This window comes from Balaenoptera acutorostrata, chromosome 13 (assembly GCF_949987535.1).
Source record: "Balaenoptera acutorostrata chromosome 13, mBalAcu1.1, whole genome shotgun sequence".
Lineage (NCBI taxonomy): Eukaryota > Metazoa > Chordata > Mammalia > Artiodactyla > Balaenopteridae > Balaenoptera > Balaenoptera acutorostrata.
This window is the reverse complement of record NC_080076.1, coordinates 69,565,199-69,588,451: the sequence shown is the minus strand read 5'-3', so window position 1 is coordinate 69,588,451 and position 23,253 is coordinate 69,565,199. Positions and strand designations below refer to the sequence as shown.

At 45.4% G+C, this 23,253-nt stretch overlaps 1 long non-coding RNA gene across 5 annotated transcripts in view; it reads right to left on the bottom strand.

Annotated features, from left to right (window-relative positions):
• The window catches only part of LOC130704626 (uncharacterized), a 298,014-nt gene that overhangs the window by 34,618 nt on the left and 240,143 nt on the right, over positions 1–23,253 (bottom strand). For 4 of the 5 annotated variants that reach the window (XR_009005072.1, XR_009005070.1, XR_009005073.1 and 1 more), the window contains one exon: positions 4,909–7,063. The exons of the other annotated variant lie outside the window; for it this stretch is intronic. This is a non-coding gene — a long non-coding RNA (uncharacterized LOC130704626). Of the gene's footprint in view, positions 1–4,908; positions 7,064–23,253 lie in introns of those variants that run through there. 5 annotated transcript variants of the gene reach the window in all.

Sequence of the window (23,253 nt, the reverse complement as noted above, 5' to 3'; positions counted from 1 at the left end):
GTGATGGGCTGGATTTGGGCCAATTCTCTTCCATTTTAGCAAATTCACACTTGACTCTGTTCAAGTTTTCAGTTCCAGGGGTCAAGGCCCCTTTCTGAGATGGATTTTGCAAATATTTGGTTCTGAAACACGGGCATCAAAAAGTTCTAAGGAGAAGGAGCCATAGAAAGGATCTAGATGAATCTGCCTTCTGTGCCGATGGGGAAACTGAGACCCGGGGTGTTGGAAAGAGCAGGAAGTCAGAAGCAGGCAAGCACTGGCGGGTCAGAACCCTCGCTCTGCCCCTTCCCGGCTATGTGACCTTGAGTCAGTTCTTTCACCTCTCTGTGCCTGCCTCCTCTTTCTCAACTATAAACCTGAAAAAATAATTGCAACCACGGTTAAGGATCATTTCAAAGATTAAATGTGACAGTGACCAGACCTGAGATTTTGAAAATGGAGAAACATTAGCAGATTAGAACTATCACCGTGAACTTGAATCAATTTCCCCAACTATGGGGGAAAAAAAAAAAAAAAAAAAAAAAAAAAATATATATATATATATATATATATATATATATATATATATAGTAAAAATCATAGTCATCAGGATGCCAGGGATCCCGAGGGGATAAAGCCATCACAGGTACTTGTGGATTTGAAGTCTCTACTGCTGGGCCAGAGAGTGTACAGGTGTGTTCTCATGTTCCCTAGAGCCCACTCTCCCCTCACCAGTGACTTCAACTTCCTCATCCCTCCCAGCCCAGGGGCTTCTGGAGAGATCTGGGGACAATCGCAGAGGGTGTCCCTCTGGGGCTCACCACCCCGGCAAGTCATTTCTATTCAGCCCAGAGCCTTCTTTAAGCGAGGGAAGGTGGGGAGGGGAAGGCTGCAAAGAGAAGCAAAAATCAACTCCTGGTCAGCAGGGCAGCTGGCCCGGGGCCCAGTCGGGGAATCTCTTGGGAAGGGTCCCCACCCAGCCGGCTCTCCCACAATGCACCAGGTGCTTCTGCTGATAAGAATGGGCTGCTTGGCCTGGAGGCGCGTGACAGGACTAGAAGCGTGTCTAGTCTTGAGAGCCGTAAGAGGAAACTCCTGCTCCACGAAGTGCAGGCAGATAAGAGAGAAGCAGCCAAGGCCTGGGGCGTATTTTCCCCTCCAATTTTTTATTTTGTTTTGTTTCAGTTCCCTTCTTATTAAAGGAAGGAGAAAACCTGGCACCCACCCCACCAGCCAAGGATGGATGGTGACTTGTAGATGTTTAAAGAGGATGGTGAGAATGAACCTTGAGATTCCAACACTGAAATCCCAAGGGTGGTTTCACCTGGGGCGTGAGTTTATGGGAGATTTTTAGTTCTTCTTTACCCTTTGCTGAATTTTCCAAATACAGGCACACCTTGTTCTGCCGTGCTTCACAGATCCTGAATTTTTTACAGACTGAAGGTTTGTGGCAACCCTGCTTCGAGCAAGTCTATTGGCACCATTTTTCCAAAAGCATTATTTTAAATTAAAGTATGTACATTGGTTTTTAGACATAATGCTATGGCACACGTAATAGACTACTGTGTAGTGTAAACATAGCCTTTATATGCATTGGGAAACCAAAAATTTTGTGTGACTCGCATTATTGCAATGTTTGCTTTATTGCGGTGATCTGGAACCGTACCCACAATATCTCCGAGGTCTGCCTGTGCTTTTGCCATGACCAAGCATCGTGTTTATAATCAGAAAAAATAAAAGTTGTTTCTGAATGCAAGTTTTGAATCTCATTTCACATTTGCTCCTAAGTACAGACGCCAAAGAGGGAAAGTGTATGTTTTCTGTGATCCAGGGACAAATGCGGTGTTGCTTATCAGGAGAACATGGGCAAAAAGAAGGTCATATGCCCCCCAATCTGCTGTTGGGGGATTGTTCTGGAAAAGAGTTTGACAGTTTCTTATAAAGTTAAAATACACTTAGCATATAATCCAGCAATCTCACTCTTGGGTATTTATTGTAGAGAAATGAAACTTATCTTCACATAAAAACCTGTACATGGATGTTCATACCAGCTTCATTCCTAATACCCACAAACAGGAAATAACTTGGCCTTCAGTAGGTGAAGGGTTAAACAAACAATGGTACATCCTTTCAAAGGAATACTACTCAGCAATGAAAAGGAGCAAACTATTGATACATGTAACACCTTGGATGGATCTCAAGGGCATCGTGCTGAGTGAAAAAAAAGCCACTCCTGAAAGTTCATGTGCTATATATGATTCATCTGGAAGATGGAAACATTCAAAGATGAAGAAAAGAATGCTATATATGAATATTCTCATAGTGACACAGTTATAGCTCTAAAGAACAGATCAGGGGTTGCCAGGCATTAAGGGTGGGGTGGGGTGTGACCATTTGGGGGTTGCTTGAGGGAGTTTCTTTGTGGTGACGGATGCGCTCTATATCTTGTTCATGGTGACAAATACTCGCATGTGATAGAATTTCATAGAACTATACACCCACCCCAAAAAGTTCCCATACAACTAGTGACATCCAAATCAGGGTGTATTCAAGTTAATAGCATTGTACTAATGTCATTTTCCTGGTCTTGATAATTTTACTATGGTTATGTAAAATATTATCATTGGATGAAACTGGGTGAAGTATTACTACTTTTGCAACTCCTTGTAAACAACTGTAAACCATTTTAAAATGAAACAGTATTAAAAACATCTGACTCATCTCTACTCTGATTTCTTTGCGTTGGTTTCATTCTTAGGCAAGACCTTACCTCATGGTAACAAAAAGGGTGCCAGCAGCTCCAAACCTATATCCTCCCAGTTTAGCAATTGTCACTGAAAGACCACCCCTTTCCCAATAGTCCCAGCTAACATCCTGCAATTGAGCCTCACTTCTGTCATATGTCAAATGCTCATCTCTGTCAATCGCTGCCACCAGAGGAATGGAATACATTGACTGGTCAGGCCTAAGCCATGGCCAGACTCCTGCTCTCCCATAGCAGTTACAGAACAGCACTCTCAGAAGCATATGGGGACTTCATTCTGGAATAAAATGTATAAATGTATCTTTAGCAGAAAGGAGGATTGGAAGCTCGGCTGGTAAACCAATAGATGTCCAGCAGAGAGGAAAATAACATCATTATAAGGATAAAATAGTACATGAGACAGTGCATGTAAAACACATGGAAGGTGGTAGGTGCTTATTAGGAGATTAACAAAGAGGTTTCCTCTGCTTCCCCTGGTCACCGTTGCTGATGAGAAGAATCAGGTACGTTGGAGAATTCAGCCCAGTTTGCCATTTGCACCAGCTCCAGCTGCATTTCAGACAAGTGTCCAGCAGCACATGGCTGACTTTCTTACAGAGAGCTCCGCAATCCTGAGCCCCTTTCTACTGGTCCCAACTGGACGTGATGTCTTTCCTACCAGACTGCCTGCTCAGAGAGTCTGAATCTTACTTTCCTCTAAAAATAAGAGCCAGTCAGCATTAGTGGCATCGTGCCAGGCACGGTGCTAGACATCCTTCATTATAGTTGTCACCCTAACCCAGGGCAGATGGCATTGCTCCATTTTGCAGATGGACAAACTGAGTTTCAAGGGGGCCAGCACATAGTGGCAGAGGCAGATCTCAAACCCAAAGGCTCCAAATGCCATTTACTTTGGGCAGAAGAAACCCCTCATTGTCCCCAAGATTTCAGCAGTGAAATTCAACCGGCAGGGCTGACCTACGTGTGGAGCTCCTGTCCGCAGGCTCCCCAGCACCCCTGCTTCCCGTGCTAATGGGCTGCTATGTCTCTCTCTTTTTATGATGCTGACCTACTGGAGGCCAGGGCACTGATATCCCTGTAAACCAAGCCCTCAATGGAGCAATTAGTGGCACAACTGCTTCCTCTGCTCCGCTTTCACCAGAGCCCAGAAGCAACATTTCACCCTGCATGCTACACGCTATGCCAGGGCAGGGCACCCATTCTGCTAGAGCCAAGGAACCCTCGTCTTGCCTAAGACATTATTAAAATAAAATCCACGTTTATTCTGTCCAGCCAGCTTGTGGAATGCAAGTCAAGAAGCATCTTTTTGGTTAAGGGTTGGGGGCCAAGGAAGTCCCCTAAGCACTCTGTTCCCTCTCCACCTAATCTCTCCCCTTTCAATTCATACACACAGGTGCACACACAGACACACACATACACAAACACACTCATGTATGCCTGGGGACTATTTTGTTCCTCTTAATTGAAGTGATACGAAAAAGCTTCTTTTGCTTATCTTCATCTTTTCCATTTTTTTCCTGGGAAGGGTGGTTGCTATTGGCTTATTCTCTGTATGTGTGAACATGTGTGTGTGTGTGTGTGTGTGTGTGCGTGTTTCCTGGTCATTTTTTTTCCCCAACTGCATCTCCACAATGAGTCAAAATTCAAACACGTTTGGAAAATAAATAGTTCCAGCATTGCATTTGTTAAAGCCGAAGCCTGCTGTCAAGGGCAGCTTGGCTGTCGGGTACCCCGTGCAGGTCTCGAGAGAAAAAGAATAACTCACCTGGCCAGGTTCTTGGGCTGAGCTGGGAGCATGCATTCCACGGCTCCCTCCAATGCACAGATTTCCTGGGGTCTTTGTTTCCTAGTGTGATTGGAGTTGGACACACAGAAGGGCTGACATATTTAGTCAAAACCGCCGTGCTTGGTGACTTCTGATCATTTTAAGAAAATGTCCAGAGCTAGGGTTTACTGAGACCCTCCTTTGTGCCAGCAAGTGTGAGAGCTGGATCCACATTGGACCAAGTTTTCGAGGTGTGATTTACCCAGCAAGAAGAAGGGTGAGAATTACATGTACAATGGGCTCTTAGTATTAATGATAATAATAGCTAGCATTTATTTGCATACTGTATCCTAAGCAGGTTACAAACCATTACGTAGTATTAATATTTTGGAGATTAATATTACATTTTAGTAATAATGTTTTTTTTTAATGAAAAGTATTTCAAACATACAGGCAAGAATACAGAAAATATAATAAACACTAGCTTTTAAAAATCTTAACTGCATGCTCTATTTGCTCCAGATCTTTTTCTACTGGAACAAGACGTCACAGCTGTAGCTGAGGTCCCCGTGCACCTACCCTGATCCCAGTTTTTTCTTCTACTTTCCAACCAGGAGCTTATATTTGGAGTTTACTATGTCGATAGATTTTTTAAATGTTTATTACACAATTATGTATCCATAAACATTATATTTTGTTGTTCATGCAGGTTTTGAAACTTTACATAATTGGTATCTAGCTGTACATCTCATTCTGTATTTTGCTGTTTTCTTCCCACTTAACATAGATTATCACATTAAATCCTCACAACGGCCTTAAGAGGTTGGCACCATTTTACAGACGAGGAAGGGGAGGAACAGAGGAGATAAAACCCTTACACTAACATTTCCTTATGCTAAATATAGGTCTAAACTATGACTTGGTAGTTCCACCCCTAAAATACGCGTATTTAGGGACGCCAAAGATGTGCACAAGACTGTTCATAGGATCTTTATTTGTAAGAGCTAAATATTAGAAATAACCCATATGTCCATTAACAGAAGAGTGGATCAACACACTGTGGTGAAGTCACACCACAGACTATTTCACATCAATGAGAAAGAATGGGCTCGTGCAGCCGTAGCATCGTGGATGCATCTCAGGCACGATGCTGAGTGAAAGAAGCCAGACGCAAAGGAATGGACTGCGCGTTTCCATCCGTATGAAGTTCAGAAGCAGAGCTATGTGATGACAATAGAGCAGTGATTACTTCTGGGGACGGAGGGCAGGGTTGACTGGGAGGGCCAAGGGCAGGGGCTGCTGGTTTGCTGAAAGTGCTCTAGAACCTGATCTTGGTGGTGGTTACACAGGGCAGGAGGACGTAAAAACTCTTCAGGCTTTGCATTTAGATTTAGGTATTGTACCACATGTGCACTACACCTTGATGATGACGGTGGTGATACTGATGATGGTGATGACGAAGAGGAGGAGGAGGATGTAGACGGTGGTGACGATGGTGACAATGATGATAAATCACGTGTGTGGAGTCATACAGGTCATCTGTGGCAGAGCCATTTTAAACCCAGACAGTCAGACTTCTGACTCTGCACTTGACCACGACTCTGGATATTTATGAAGCGAAGGTAGAAGAGCAGATAAAGTTACCTGCCCAAGTTCACGCAGTAATCACATAGAAAAGGTAGGACTTGACCCCGGTTCTGTCTGACTCCCACATTCGTACCTCTTTTCTTTGCCTCTGACCCCTGCCAGGGACACAGCCAGGGTTCTCTGGGTACCCCATTCTCTGTCAGCGTGCTGAGGACTCAGTTTTCCACTCTTTGTGTAACTCATTTACAGAACGTGTCCACACGCAGTTCACAGATGGAGAAACGGAGGCTCAGTCATGCACCCACAGATGACCAGATTCCCAGGTTCCCGTGAGGCCCCATGGACAGAGCGTGAAGCCTGGGGTCAGTCAGATCAGATACTGCTGAGAATCCCAGGCCGGGCATCACTGTGTGCCTCGGTGTTCCCATCTGCCAAGTGGACATGCAATCCCGGCTCCGCAGGGCAAGGTGAGTATGAAGCGAGGCAGTGCCCGAAGAGCGTGCACACCGTCAGCCACCCGTCTCTCTTCCTGACTCCTTGGCTTCCCCGGCCGTTCAGGCTTTCTTGTTCATCGCTTGGTTGACCTCTCAGCCTTCTTGCAGCTTTAAGATTCTATGATTTATGGCATTTTATGCAAATGTCGATTAAGCACTCAGCTCTGCACACTGCAGAGAAAAAGGAGGGGGGGTGGGCTGGCACGGTCCCTAATTCCAAATGGGTAACAATAATGTTGACAGGGGAAGTGACAAGTGACAGGTCAGCTGTCCTCTCTTCTCTTGAAACACCCAGGGGACCACACTTCGCTCCTGCATTTGGTTCGTGCAGGATATGAAAGGGATGGCCCAGCCTGGGATGGGTTGGGTCCACGAGAGGAATTAGCACAGGGGGCCTGGGCATTGGGGAGTCATCCCCCAGGATGGGTACCCCTTTGCAGCAGGCCTTTATTGAACGTTCTACTCCATAGTGCCCTATAAAACCAAGAGGGAAAAACAAAAGCCTTCACTTCACAGAGCTACATAAAATAACCTTAAAACGAGCATCCATAAATGTGGAGCTAGTAATTATTTGCATCTAGTTAACCATGCAACAAAATGGAATAAACGCAGCTCCATTAACCTTATTTTAAAAGCACTTTTTGGTGATTCATGTTTATTACATGGTTAACATTTAAGAGAGTGGACGCCCACCGCCGTTTCTGCTTTGGAACCCTGTACGGAAGAAAACACGCACTTGTGGGAAAGGGAAGTACAACAGATCCAGCAGAAACATTTCTACTTTCCCAATCCCTGCCCCTAAGAGACCTTCCTCGTCCAGTCCCTCATTCAGTTTACAAGTATGTTTTGAGCATCTGCTATGTCACCAGTACTTGGCGAGGTACTGGGGCTACAGCAGTGGGCAAAAGGGCCACCAGCCTCAGGGAGCTGATGTTCCCATGAGGCAAGACCTGGGAAAGCAAATCACTTCTACTGTGAAGTGATTTGGGGCCCTGACTGAAATCTCTACCCAGAGACTTCCAAACTATAAATCCCCATCCTCATCCCACTTTTACTCCTGGCTTTTAGCAACCATGAAAGACAGCCATCTGAATCTACTAATGCCATGATGGCTGCAAACGCTGGTTTTGTAACTCCATTATTTCTCTGCATTTATTAGTTGGTTGCCTACTGCAGAGCAGATCTGTGCCTTCTCTTCTGTGCATATATTTATTATCAGAATGGCTTCTTACTTTAGTCAGTGGTCTGTAATCCATGACTGAGGTCACACACACACAACCACACAAAAAGACTCAGAAACTGTTCTAGAAGAAATATCTGGATGTCCAGAAGCAACTCAAGAAACATGTTATCTAAATAATCCTGGATTGGGTCTAGCCCTGGAGATGAGGATGGGGAAATAGTTGTAAAGGGCTTATTGGGACAATTGGTGGGATTTGAATGGGACTGTGGTACAGGCTAACACATGACAGCAATGGTAAATGGCCTGAATTTGATAATTGTGCTGTGGTTATGTACGAGATTGTTCTTATATTTAGGAAATACACTCTGAAATATTTAACAGTTGGGTGACCAACAGCCCCAGTTTGCTCACGACTCTGAGGGGTCCCAGGGTGTGGGACTTTCAGTGCTAGAGCTAGGAAAATCCCAGGCAAACCAGGAGATTTTGTCACTCTAGAGAAGGGAATCAGCACTCAACTTACATCATATGGTTCAGAAAAAAACTCTTTATATATATTGTATATAAGTATATATGTATGATATATACCATGTGTTATATATTAGTATTGACTATATATTTAATACTATACTAACATATATATTCATTATATACATATGTCTAATACATAATACATTATTTATATTAATATATTAGCATAAGTACATAATTATGTATTAATATATTAGTAGTATACTAATACATATATTAATAAATGTATCTAATACTTCATATATCTATAGTATATCTATAATATACCTATAGTATATGTAGTATAGTATATATAGAGATATATATAATCTACTTCTATGTATCTAATCTATTATGTATCTAATTAATATATACACATATATATTTAAATTTAGTGGGAAAATCAAGAAATGTGACAATTGGTGAATGTTTACAATTGGTGAAGCTGGTGAAAAGTAAACAGAACTCCTCTGTACTTTTATTAGTTTCCTGGGGAGCACTTTGCTATAACAAAGTACCCAAAACAGAGTGGCTGAGAACAACAGGAATTTCCTGTCTCACAGCTCTGGAGGCTAGAAGTCTGAGACAAGGGGTCAGCAGAGCCCTGCTTCCTCTGTACCCTATAGGGGAGGATCTTTCCTTGTCTCTTGCAGGTTCTAGAATCCCCAGATGTTCGCTGGCATCACCCCGACCTTCCCATGGCCTTCTCCCTGTGTCTCTTCCCTCTGTGCATGGCTGTCTCTGTGGCCACATTTCCCTTTTCTATAAGGACACAGTCATGTTGGATTAGGATCCACCCTAACGACCTTATTTTAACTTGACTCCTTCTGTAAAGACCCTGTTTCTAAACAAGGTTACATTCTGAGGTGTTGGGGGTTAGCACTTCAATATCTCTTTTTTTTGGTGGGGGGAACACAATTCAACCCATAACAGTACTATTCTAGCAACTTTTCTATAAGTGTGAAATTTTATCAACACAGAAAGTTATAAAAGTCATACAAATTGGATGATGCCATTCACCCTCTGTGGACCCTCAGCAGAGTCCCCCTGCCCACAGGGTGGGCGTCTACAAGCCCTGTGGGCTCTGAACTGTATCAGGCAGGACCCCAGGTTGGCTCACTTCAGGAGACTTTGATAAAGAAACTATTTCCAAGGGTGAAAGAAAGCCCACAAGGACCACTCCACGCCTGGAAGGGACCTGGGGAGGGGGCCGGCCGGAGGGTCCTCTTTAGGTGTTCAGATAACACCTTGCTTATGGTGTCTCTGCAGTAGGGTAGCTGCAGGCAGTCAATACCCCACCCCAGTTTCCTCCAACCCTTCCATCTACTACTGTCTCCCCATAGCCTGATGAACCTGAAGCCATGGATGCTGTCAAAGCCACGGGGTCACTGCCCTGGGCACCGAACATGGTGGAGCAGGGTGGTGAAGGGGCAGGGGTCATGGAAGGTGCTGGCACTGAAGCCACACCTGCCTCCTTGGGGACCCTCACTCTGGCTCCCTCCTTCACTTAGCCTTCCAGGCTTGTGGGCAATGACACCTGCACTACCTCGGCCCCCTAGGTTCTCCCACTCTGTCCCCATCTCCTACCTTGGCCTCTACTCATAGCAACCTACATCGCTCATCTGTGACCTTGATCAAAAGCGAGCTTTAGGGAAGCAACATAAGTGTCCATCAACAGAGGAATGGATGAAGAAGATGTGGTATGTATACAATGGAATACTACTCAGCAGTAAAAAAAAAAACAACCCCAAAAAACCCATGAAATAATGCCACTTGTGGCAACATGGATGGACCTACAGGTTATCATACTAAGTGAAGTAAGTCAGACAGAGAAAGACAAATATCATATGACATCCCTGATATGTGGAATGTAAAAAATGATACAGATGAACTTATTTACAAAACAGAAAGAGACTCACAGACACAGAAAACAAACCTGTGGTTACCAAAGGGGAAAGGGAAGGGGAGGGATAAATTAGGAGTTTGGGATTAGCAGATACAAGCTACTATTTATAAAATAGATAAACAACAAGGTCCTAGTGTATAGCACAGGGAACTATATTCAGTATCTTGAAATAACCTACAATGGAAAAGAATCTGAAAAAGAATATATATATATATTTATATAACTGTATCACTTTGCTGTATACCTGAAACTAACACAATATTGTAAATCAACTATACTTCAATTAAAAATCGAAAAACAAATTTTTAAAAAAGTAAAATTTGTCATCATATGATCACCAACTCCATGCTGTGTCCCTGTCCCGAGCATAAGCCCCACAAGGGCCAGGACCATTGTGTCTGCTTTGTTCCCTGCTGCAACCTCTTCAGACCAGGTCTGGCACATAATAGATGTGTGATAAAGTTATTGAATGACAAACAGAATGAGGGGCTGGGGTGGAAGGAGGAGACTGTGAAGTTACCCAAAGAAAATGGCATAATGGGGTCAACAACAGGTTCCCTGATGCCCAGGTCAGTGCCTGCAGCCGTTCCCCAACCCATGTTAGTCATCTTCTAGAAGAGCTACTTTGGGGGCCCTCTAAAAGGCACTCTCTGCAAACCTTGTCAAACGATTCAATAGCAACTGCTCAGAAGGAAACATGTTGTTGCTATTTTCTTTTATAAGGTGAAGTGTTTATAGAGATAAACTCAAGCTCAATTTGAACATCTCCAGAGAGAAGAAGCCAGAACCTTCTCGGGGAGGGAAATGGAGAGTGAAGGTTGCTATGTAGGTGAACTGGGAAATACATATGAGAGGCAGGCAGAGAAAGTCTTTAACCGAGGGATATTTCGTATTTATAAGTATGCAGACGCTCAAATTCTCACTCCTTTTTGTCTATGGAGTTAGATATGTACATGTCAGCAAAAATTAGCCAATCCATGTAAGATGCATAGTGTAACCATGGCTCTTAGTCTTTAATGAATAATTTAGAATGCTGATTCTGTGGCTGGAAGTGTGGATAGAGCCAGATGATGTAGGGCTGTGAAGACCATTCAGAAAACTCCCAAGCAGAAGCTGGAAGGAGGCTTGGTTGCAATGTTCTAGAGCCTTGCTACTCAAAGTGTGGTGTGCGTACCCACAGCATAAGCATCCCAGGGAAGTTGGTTAGAAATTCAGATCCTAGGACCCTCGGATATATGGAATCGGCATCTTCTCTCTGCCAGGACCCCCAGGTGATTGGTGTGCATATTAAAGTTTAAGAGTGCTGGTCCATAGGATATTAACACAACAACCAAGAAGGACTTTAAAGGAACTTTATAGCTCTTGAGATCTCTGATTTTACACTCCTGTCTCTTCTTATTTAACTTTTCCTTGGAATAATTGTCTTTAAAAAATCACCATGACGGTATAACAAGGAAGCCCCATTCCCAGACACACTGAGTTAAATAATCCAGCACAGGTGGCTAAAATAAGATCACTTTACAGTCATTGCCCTGGCAAAGCAGAAAAAAACAATTCAGACTGTATTTCATAATAACCACTCACCTGGTTGAGGAGGGAAGAGCTACTGCCCTAGAGAACACTCACTAATAATGAAGAAGAAATCATGCAAAATGAGTAAACCAGTATTCAGCCACCTCCCAGTGAAATAACGGATTCAGGCAACATTATTATTTGGTGTTAAAATCATCAGGCGTATGGTTGAGGGAGATTTGGACCCCTGTACACATGCCATTTTATCGTCTCAAGGGGAAACACATACGTGCACAGTGGAGATGACACTCATCATCCCAACCCAGGGCCAGTTTCATTTTACATCACAAAAAAAGGGTCATGCAGAAATCACTGTTCTCCTGAGGCTATAAGAAGAATGCAGTACTCCCGGTGAAAGGCTCTAGGCATAAGAAGTTACCATGAATCCATTCAGCCTTTAGAACCAATGTCTGGTCTGTGAAATACAGGGGATAGGGCAACAAGACAAATGAAACCACAGAGAAGCACCAGATTAACCCAGAAGGAGGGGCATTCTGCAGAAGGAACTCAAAGGAAGGTTTGGGGGAAAGAAGGGGGATTTGGATGTAGACTAGTTATTAGATAAGAGTTCATGGCAATGTGGGGATGGGTAACTAAAAATGCAGGTTACAAAGCCTGACAGCTGGTATGATTACATTTTAGTAAAAGATAGATCGATGGATGGATAGATAGACAGATAGACAGATAAGATGGATGGATGGATAGATTAGATAGGTAGATATAGATAGATAGATGGATGATAGATAAGATGGATGGACAGATAGACATAGATAGATAAAGATGGATGGATAGATTAGATAGATAGATAGATCGGATGGATACACACATACATACATACTAAGGTATTAACAAAGGCAATCCCTGGAAAGTAGGAACATGATGTTTTTATCTTATTTTTTGCTTATCTCTTTTCTCTAACCCTCACGATGCCTATTTACTGTTTTTATAGTAGAACGTGTGTGCAGACGTGCTGATGGCATTTAATTCCCGGCATTTGCAAATAGCCACTTAGTCATTCACTCACTTATTCATTCATTCATTCACCCAGGCACAATAGTTCGAGTTAGCTATGATATCATAGGTCTAGGGATGGGGTTTCACTTACCAAGATAAATGACTCCCATCTCTGCCCTTCTGGTCCTATTCTGGTCAAGGATACAGATATGTGGTTATGAAGCTGATACATACTTGAGGGTATGATGAGCATGGAAGTAGTGAGATGTACTGACTATGGAGGATGGGGACCTATTCCATGGATGCCAGGAAGGGAAGGCAGGGTGGGGATGGGGTGGGAGATGACATTGCAGAGCTTAACCTGACCTTTGCCTCTCTCTCTTACCTCCATTATTCTGACCTTTGAATTTCTGAAGTGCACCAAATTCCTTCCTACCTCAGGACCTTTGCACATGCTATTCTCTGGGTGTGAAATGCTCAGAACTATACTCAAATAAACACACACACACACACACACACACACACACACATATATACCATATACATGCACACACTTTATTTCTACCAATTTTACACCTACTCATCTTCCAGCTCTCAAATTTAATCACTTCCTGTGGAGTTCACTCCTTGACTCCTCAAGCCAAGCCTCCTATCATTTATGCCCACAGAACCTGTTCTTCAGCATTTTGTAGGATAGTCTATTAATCTATCTATCTATTTTGTAATTCATTGCTCAAAGTCATGAAAACAATCCCATGCCTTGTTCATTTCCATAACCCTACATCTTAGGACAGAGCCTAGCACAGAGCAATTTTTCAATAAATATTTGCTGCCTAATGAAAGAACAAACTGTTTTAACAGTGTGCTTCTGGAAAAGTTCATACCCCTGTTTTTGTTTCTTTAGGCCATTCTGATTAAAACAGGAATAACAGCACCTGCTGGCATTTATGGAGGACCTGCCATGTGCCTGGATCACTGCTAACAATTATACACCCATTATCTTGGGGAATATCGTCAGCAACCTGTGAGGTAAGTAATAGTAATATACCCATTTCACAGGGGAGAAAATGAAGGCATTTATAGGAAAGTCTCAATTTCTTATAAACTGGGGGGCTCTTTGCAACTCAGCTCATCTCTGTAAACTTCAGTTATTTAAAGCGATGGGTTTAGTAGCCCATACAGATGCATACATACATATCTGTGGATCAGAGACACAGCCCATCTCTGAGACATCCATGTCTGTGAAACAGGATAATGCCAACAGTTTCATGGTCATTAAGTTGGCTAGTTGTGCCTGGTACCTAGTGAGCACTCAGGACACACTTGGATGAGGGCTCCCCTGCGCTTTTAACTTTCAAAGCAGAATCCCTGGCAGACGGCCATGCTTTGAAATTCCATGGTGCAATAACCATGAATCACCCCAAAGTTTCCAGGACACAAGCTAGTTAGCTTCTTCTGCCCAGCCTCGTTGTGCAGGGAGACAGGGAGACATGGAGACAGGGAGACAGGGAGACCTTGGACACGGTCACCAACTCAGGGATCTTGGCTGCAGACAAGAGCCCAGAGCTGAAGGGCCCTCCTGCCGACCTTGCTGAAAAGACCAGTAAATTCAGCAGCCAGTGTGTCTGGCCTTCCCACTTGCTTCCTCTAAATCTCCCCCTAAGTGGCAGGACTCTGGCCCGGCTGTCCTGTCTGGGCACATTTCCTTCATGTCAGAGGAGCGTGGTGCCAGGGGCCTCCACGGGGTTGGCAGAGACCTCGTTTTTCCCACACAGCAGTCCTCTCAGGAGCGGCTTCTTTGCTGCCTGATTCAGCTTTGCTCAGATATAAGCTGCAAACACTGGGGGCCTGGAGGGGACCTGACAGTTTCCCACTTTCTAAGTTGATTCCTCTGTCTTAACTCAGAGTTTCAGGAAAGTCCCTGGGGATGATGTTCCAGGTGCCCAGCTTTCCCTGGGGCCTCAGGGAATCAGTCTGCAAAGGAGCAGACGGGGAGGTCTGGTGGCCCTGGGTCAAAACTAAGGCCAGGATGCCTTGCACAAGTCCCGCCACCCTCCAGCCTCAGTTTCCTTGTCTTTACATTGGGAGAGCAACAATGTCCATCTCACTGGGTGTTGTGAGGATCAAATGATTCATGAGTTCTTGCCATAATAAGTAGTGAGTGCCTACTGTATACCACACACTGTGATTTCATATCTGACATATATCATTTTGTTCTCACAAGCAATGTGGAAAATCAGGGTTTTTTACCCCTCTTTATTGAAAAGTTGTAACTAAAGCTCAGAGAGGTCAAGTAACCTGGCGGAGATCACAGAGCAGAGCTGGGATTCAAACTCAGGCCTGTCTAACCCCAGAGACTGAGTTTTACATGCTGTGAACCACCTAAGCCCTGCTCCCAGCTACTCCCTGCTCTAATCCTTTCTGCAGAGTGCTGTAGGCTGTGCACTGTTACACACACGATGAGAATCATGATGGTAATTGTTTACGTTTATTGAGACCTGACCATGATGTTACATGGATTACTTCCTTTACATCTTTTAGTTATGGCCTTTATTTTGATGATTTTAGGTTGGCCTGCACCAGAAAATGAAGCATTTTCAAAACTGACAAAAGACTCTGATCTTCAGCCCATAGGGAGCCATAGCAGGTTTGCACACGAGACCCTGATGTGATCTGATTGGCTGTGCTGGGGATGGCTCTAGCTGCCAAGATGAAAATGGATGAGAGAGAGACAGCCTGGAGGCAGGGAGGCCAGTGTGGAGGCTGGAGCAATAGGAAAGGATGGAGACCAAATGTGACCCTTTGTTCCTTCTCTCTTCCCAGGATATGGGGTGTCCCAGAGAGGCCTGGTTGTTCCTGTAGCAGCACCTCAGCCCGCAGCGACCCTCTTCTGTCAGCCAGCTTATCCTAGCTCAGATCACAACCCACAGGTCCCCAGGCTTAGAGCATTCTGCCAAGGTGGGTCAGAAGAAACTCTGCTTCGGTTGGCCCATGGGATTTGTAGGGTGTATCATCCTGAAGAAGCACAGAACATAGCAGCTGGGGTTAGGGGGAATGTGGGCCCAAGGAGAGAGAGCCGTGGGTCAAGTTGGTGCCCCCAGGGAACATTAGGGGACACGTTTTGGTTGTTACAAATCTGGGGGTGGCAGAGGCTAGGGATGTTAAACATCTTATAGTGCACCGGACAGCCCCCGCCCCCCGACAAAGAATGATCCAGCCCAAATGTCATTCATGCTAAGGTTGAGAAGCCCAGGTCTAAGGCCGGGCTCCCCTCACTGGGCTGTGGAGTGGGGCCTGGGTCCACAGGGCTCAGCCTGTCTGTGCAGGGAGCACGGCCAACCTCAGCAGCAGAGACACTCATGGCCAAGCCTGCCCACTTTCCCTGCTAGACGGCTTCTCTGCCCTGAGCAGGGGCAGAGGTGCCCCCATCTCTGAACAGACTCCCCCCGCACTGTACCCTCGTCCCTGGGCGTTTACCTCCCAGACAGCCTCAGTCCCACCAGGAGCAATCGGCTCCCAGCGTCGATCACGCTGCTCCGGGCTGGGTGCCCGCATGGAGCCCGCTGACTCGTCACTGTGCTATTGGGACTGCGGCTGTCCCCTCTCTTGCCCCTGCCTCCTCAAGCTCGCTGGGGTGGTCCATGGCGGCTGAACCAGCAGTAACTGTTCCTCCCAACTGCTGGGAAGCTGCCAGCAGCAGCAAAGTGATAGCCATCTCTGTCCCCCCAGAGATGGTGTTGGGACCGTGCTGTGACTGTCGGGGGCTGAGGGACTGGGAAGTCGTGTGAGTAGGGCTGGAGGGTCCTGCTCTCCCAGGCCAGGAGACTGAGTCTCTCTGTGCCAGATTGAATTTCCCTGTCCACTCTGAGTTAGCACTTCCCAGACGCTGCCAGCCCCTGGGGGCTCACGATGGAACCCGGGGGTCTGATGAGCTTCTTCCCATTGTAAGGCGCCTCCACCTCCGGCCTCCTTTATCTCCTGTCACCTGAACATAGCCAAGGACACACAGCTGGTCCCAGAATTGTTGCTCAGCATCCTTTCCCACATGCCCCGGAGGCCAAGCTCGCCTGAGGAGCAGCCGGGTAAGCGACAGGCTTCAAAGCCCTGGGGCTGATCACATGTCTCCCTCAGAGCCCATTGCTGAAAGAGGAGTGGCCAGTTCAGGCTCCTGTTTGTTATTCTAGAATCACAGAGCAGCCTAGAATCTTCCAGTGAAGGGGTGTTGGAAAGCACTTTGCATGGGAATCCCAGCAATTCCTTTGCAAAGTGTTTTCCCACTCATTGCGTCTCTCAGCCCCATCACAGAGAGCGTCCTTGTCCCCAGTGCACAGGTGGGAAAGCTGAGGCTCAGCGAGCAGGTTGAGATCATCAGGATCATTCAGTTACTAGACAGCCTCCCCGCGCCCCCCAACACACCCTGACTTCCTTACGATGCCTGATTCACATCCAGGACGCAGCTTTCTCCAAGCTCAGTAAGCCAGCCTCACTGATTAATCCCGACCCAAAACTCAGGCCCTCAAGGCATTCCTTAAACTCCTCTGGGCATTCCCAGAAAGAAAATGTCATTTGACTATATATGTATGTATAAATATGTGTGTGTGTATAAATAGATATATAAATATGACACAGGGGACCTTCTCCAATAGCTAAGATGAGCTTAAGCCAGGATTCTATTTGAGCATCTGCTGAGACCATTTTGTTAGATGTCAGCACGACTGAGGACTTAAAATCAAGGAGAGCCTGAGTACAGAGGGTGAGGGAGGATTTTCCCATTGGTGGTCCCTTCACTATCTTTTCTGAGAAGTCTTAATCCCTTAATCACTTTTATTAATCTCATAACAATCTTTCCAACATCAGTTACATCCTTCTTATCTTGGTTAAGCATTTTGGTGAACTCAGAGCTTCTTGTCACTTAGGGAATTTTCCCTTCTGCTTAAGGCACCTGCTCTTACACATTCATTCTCTCCCTCCCTCTCTCTCTCTCTTTCTCTCTCTCCCTCCCTCCCTCCCCCCTTCCTCCTTTCCTCCCTCCAGCTATCCTGTTAGAATCCAAAAGCCCTTGAATTTCACAGCTAAGAGGAACCTTTGAGACCACCCAGCAGACATTTTGCATTTTACATCTGGAAAGTCAGGGCTCTGAGATGTTAATGAACTCATTCAAGGTCACACCATGGGCACAGGTGGGTATCTGTACCCATGGGGAACAACAAGGCAACTTCTAGGTGTAAGCACTTACTCAGCATCTCGCCTTTAATCCTCACGCCTTTAATCCTCACAAACAACTCATAGGTGGGTTCTGCCATTAGCCCCATTTTATAGATGAGGAAACTGAGGCAGAGCAAGGGAAATCACTAGATCCCGGACACATTGTGAGGGAGGCACGGCCAGGAGACTGGAACCCAGGCTACCGGACTCCAGGGCCTGAGCTCCCAAGCACTAGGCCCTCTCACGACACCTGGGCATCGCTCTCTCCGCCGATCCCTCCAGGGACACTGGGCTGGTGCACAAATAGCAGGCCCGTTATCAAATGAAATAAAGGTACTGAGGGCTCAGGATGTGGCCGCTGCCCCCTCTCTTGGATTGGGAGCTCAGAATCCCCACCACGTATGGGGGTCCCACAGCCCAGCATGGGGTCTTCTTGTCTACCAGAGCCCATGACAGCGGCCTCTGCTACTAACCGTCCACAGGGAGCAATGGGCCCAGCCGCGCAGCCCACAGCTGGGCCAGCCCCTGTGATACCCCTGACTCACTCACAGCAGAGGCTGCACCTCCTTCACCTCTCAACTGGAGGTGTCCACAAATAGCCGCCAGCTGCAGAGGCCTTTCTGGAAGTGAAACATAATGTGAGAGGCCAAGATGAAAAGCCTAACAGGAAGCTGCCGGTGGACGTGGGGGTTTTGAATGGAGGGGTGTCTTGATTCCCATCTCCCCTGGGAAGCTCCGGAAGCAACTGGAGATCTCAGACACACAGTTTCAAAGTTACCCAAGAGGCATCTCTGTGTATCTCCCATGCCTGATCTCCTGTGAGCTTAGAAACATCCCCCATTCTCCTCCAAGCCCCGTGTGAAAAGAGGGGTGCGTCCAAGGGAACTGCTCTCAAATTCCCAGAATCATCAAAGACACAAACATGGGATCTTGAGGCCGGCTCCTTCCGAGTTCCACCTGCCCTCCCTGGTAACTCGTGTGCCTTCCTTTTCATCTCCCATCACCTCTGCTCTCTCCTGCCCCCCTCCTTCCCTCTTTGTCTGGCTGACAAGTAGCTGGTGAAGGCGAAGATGGAAAACCAACCACCGAACTTAGAAAATAAGAACACTCTGGTCGGCTTTATTAATCTCCTGAAATATGCTCTCCAATTGCTGCCGAGCCGAAAGGGCTTGTGTTTTCCCCTAGAACATCGTAAAAAAAAAAGTAGAAATGTTTACAAGGATGACTGGGAAAAAGTGCAGTAGATCTTCCTGGTAATGTACAAGGTGATGCAGTAATTGCTATGGAAACTAGTCATTATAATTCAATAAAAAAGGGAGAAAAAAAAGTTAAGTTCATTGTGTTACCTATGACTGTATAGTCACATTCTTTACATATATTAGCATAAAATCAAGCCCCACTTTTATTCTCAGGGTTTTCACTAGCTTTGCCTTCACAAAAGGGTGTGTAGGATTCACCGCAGATGAAGCCCTAAAGAGGAGATGAAAATTCACTTTGCAAGAAATCTCTCTCTACTTTTTTTTCCCCCCTGGGTAAAATATTTAATGTTTCTGCATAATGTGCGTGCAGGTTCCGGAAGAGAATACAGCTTGTGCACAAGGAGTTTTGCCCAGTGTGTTAGAGGAACAACTTTACCTCTCTATGAGCCCTGAGATGTAACAGAAAGGGAAGTCTTCTTTTAGGAGGGATGTAACTTGAAAACCATCACCCCTGTCCACCAGGATCTTGCAAATCTGTATGTAATTGGGAGCCCAGAAACAGGGGGCCAGAGTTAGAAGGCAGGAGGGCCCTCTTCCAGCTCTGGACTAGTCACTTGGTGACCTGGTTCATCTCTCTGAGCCTCCCCAGTTGTACCAGCTATTAAACTACCTGCCCTTCTAGCCTCTGCCTTCTAGCGCCAGGGCTGGGGTGCTGCACACTGCACTTCTGCTTTGCCCGCTGGACCTATGTTAGCCTCTGCCCATAGCGGGTGCTAATGGGAGACTTGCGGCGGCTGGCAGGAAAAGGATGCGCTTGTCCCTGTTTGCCGACAGTTTTTGTCAGCATCACGGCAGCAGTGGTTCCTAATCCCAGCAGTGACGGCTGGTTCCAGTGCAAGTCTTCCTCACAATGATAACCAGCCTCTTCACATCACCTCAGCAGCTCTTCTTCAGAAGTCTGTGCCCAAGCTCTGCATGCTCCCCTCCCAAGAGCAGAGTTCTGGTCCCTACTCCAAAGTTTTTTGTTTGTTTTTTTTCCCCCAACTTCTCTGCTCTCTCCCTGAGCCCAGGGTGATTGATAGCTGCTTCCTGCAATCACTGCCTCTGCGTTTGTCAGTGTCCCCTTTCTGCCTTTCCAGTTTGTCAACACCAGATCAACTGATTCCCTATACTAAATTCTTTCTGCTAGAATACCTGGTATGGCTTGTGTTTCTAACTTTGGATGTTGCCCTTCCTAAATCCAGCCTCCACTTGGTAGCCCAAATGACCTTTCTTACCATCAGTTTGATCAGGATACTGCCTGGAGGGGGGTGAACTCCTGGGCCTTAGGCTGTCAGAGCCTCTACCCTACTCACAGCAGACATCCTCTCTGTCAATCACATTTCTCCTGAGCATGGACACTCCCTCAGAATCTTTCTTAACAGCATGCTTCAGGACAGTACTATTCACGGCTCAGAACTGGAAGATAAATTGGAACCTGGCCCTGGAGGGTAAGTCCCAACTCTGAGACATGACCCATAAGAATTATTTGTTAATTTATCTCATGTTTATAGAGTGTTCATTATATATCAGGAATTCTCTATTGCTATGTAGATTCTTCAAAGAGAAATTCATCCAGTTAATGCAATCTCCCATAAGGGTAGCTTTATATTTGTTTTTGTCCAGAAGAACCCACCTTGCATACTTCGATCCACTGTAATACCTAGGGGAATTCTTTAACTGAGACCTAATAAGTCACCACAAAGACTTCTTTGAGAATGACTGAACCCCCTCCCTGGAAGGAGAACTCTACTGATAATTTCAGCATAATTACACACAACAAACTCCAAGTGGCACACGTAGAATTCTGATACGAATTGCTAATTATGTCCACGTTAGGGCATTGATGGAAATCCTTATCTGGACGTGGCTAAAAGTCACAGGCTCTCTTTTGGGTAACCTGGATTCTTTTCTCCAAGTTCCGCGTGTGGCAACGTCTGAGGACATTTTCGATTGTCAAAATTGGGGGTGGAGTGCTATTAGCATCTAGTGGCTAGAGACTGGGGATGCAGGGATATTGCTCACCATCCTACAATGTACAGGACAGTCTACAACGAAGAATTATGAGGCCCCAAATGTCAATAGTGTTGATAGTGAGGACCTCCCTCCGATTTTGACTCATGTGCTGGCTGTGGCATCCTGGTGTCAGACTCCCCTTTTTTATTTGCAGAGAAACTTCCCTATTTATGGATGTGACTGCCAAAATTTGGCACCAAGTACTGAGATATTTGTAATGACAGAGCCAATAAGATTTGTTCCCTCCAATGCATTGTGCAAAATGTCTGCCCCTCGGTACCCTAAGGGGTACTTTTACTCTTACTTTGGCTCTGTCACTTTCTCTATCTTCAGCCTAGCACTCTGTCTCTAGTCAGCTGCTTCTGTGGTCCATCCATGCCAGGTCTAAAGGTGTTGGGAAGAGTCACCTCCAGCTTAAGACTGAACTGAAAACCTATCTCCCATTGGTCTGACCCATGGATACCATGACATTTCCAATGTCATGCTAATAAGCATCCCCCTTCCAGCGGAAGGAGACCAAATCCTCTCATGCCCAAAATCATTCCTTCCACATTCTTCGTCCTGAGGTCAAACTGCCTTTAATCTAATCAGACTTGAATTACATTCAACACGGGTTCTCTTTCATTAAATACAGCCTGATGAGAGGATGCTTATAAGGCTTTGATGTGTGTAAGGCTAAAGAATACACAATCCCTAAATCTCATTTCTTAACTCAGGATATTTACATATTGGCTTTGTTTAAAGTGAGATACCGACTTCCACATCTCCTTCCTGGTGGCACTGATCTCATTAGGAAAATGAAGGAATAGTCACATCAGATTAAATGGTGGAAGGAAAATCCCAACCCCGCCTTGTAACAGGACGACAACCAGACTGCCTCACTTGTCAACTATTGTTCAGGTAACTGATGATTAGCTTCTCTCTGATTTGGCAGAGCAGATCATTACTGAGTCACAGAATCATGAGATCTTAGCACTAGGGAGCCATGGCATTCTAGTGCTCTTCCTTCTTAGCAGGATGGTCTCCCATTACCTGTGGGGGACGTGCCCTGAGACAGCCAGCGCACGTCTGAAACCACAGATAGTACCGAACTGTACATATACTACGTTTTTCCTATACTAAAAGCCAGGGCAGGTAGCGTATACAGCATAGATACGCTGGACAAAGAGATGAGTCACATCCAGGCGGGACAGAGCAAGATGTAGAAAGATTTCGTCACACTACTCAAAACGGCACACAATTTAAAACTTATGAATTGTTTATTTCTGAAACCTCCCATTTAATGTTTTCAGACTGTGGTTGACCATGGGTAACTGAAACTGGGGAAAGCAAAACCACAGATAAGAAGGGACTACTGTATCCCATTTTCTAGTAAGTGAGTAAACTTGAATCATGAGATTTTAGGATCAGAGAATCTTTGCAATAGTTTGAATTTTGGAGGCATGAAATACTGGAATTTGGGGGGGTCTTCTAATTATAAACTACTTGGATCATAAAATCTCAGAATTTTGTAATTATAAATTTGTTTTCAAATTTGATATTCTTCAATCATAGCTTCTTGGAATTCTCTAAACTGAGGACCGTGGAAACCCAAAGCTTAAAGGAGCTTCAGACTCTAAGTTCATTTCAGGGGCTAACTCACCTCTAGATTCCGTTGTTCCATCCCCTTCCCATAAAATTAATTGTTCCTTCCACATATGGTGCTATCCAGAGAGGGGACCCTGCCTAGAAAGCCACAGGGAGGAAGATTTCTGTCTCCATAAGCAGATCCTTGCCACCCCAGGGAAGGGATAAAAGCTAAGCTTCCCCAGGGTCTAGGCAGGTTATGTATGTGAGGGCAATGGGTAGATGCAGTAAAACAATGGGGAAATAGACTCTGAATGTCAGTGTCAGGAAGACAATAGGGAGTGGTAGGGACTGTAGCAGATGGGGGATCTTTGCCATGTAGGTACAGGAACCCATCTTTACCAGAGCATCTACCAGATGCTGGAAATCTATACTTTAATGTAGAAATCTTGAAATTATTTTTCGATATTGGCAACTGATTCCAATTTCAAACGCAGTGCAGGCTGACACCGTGTGG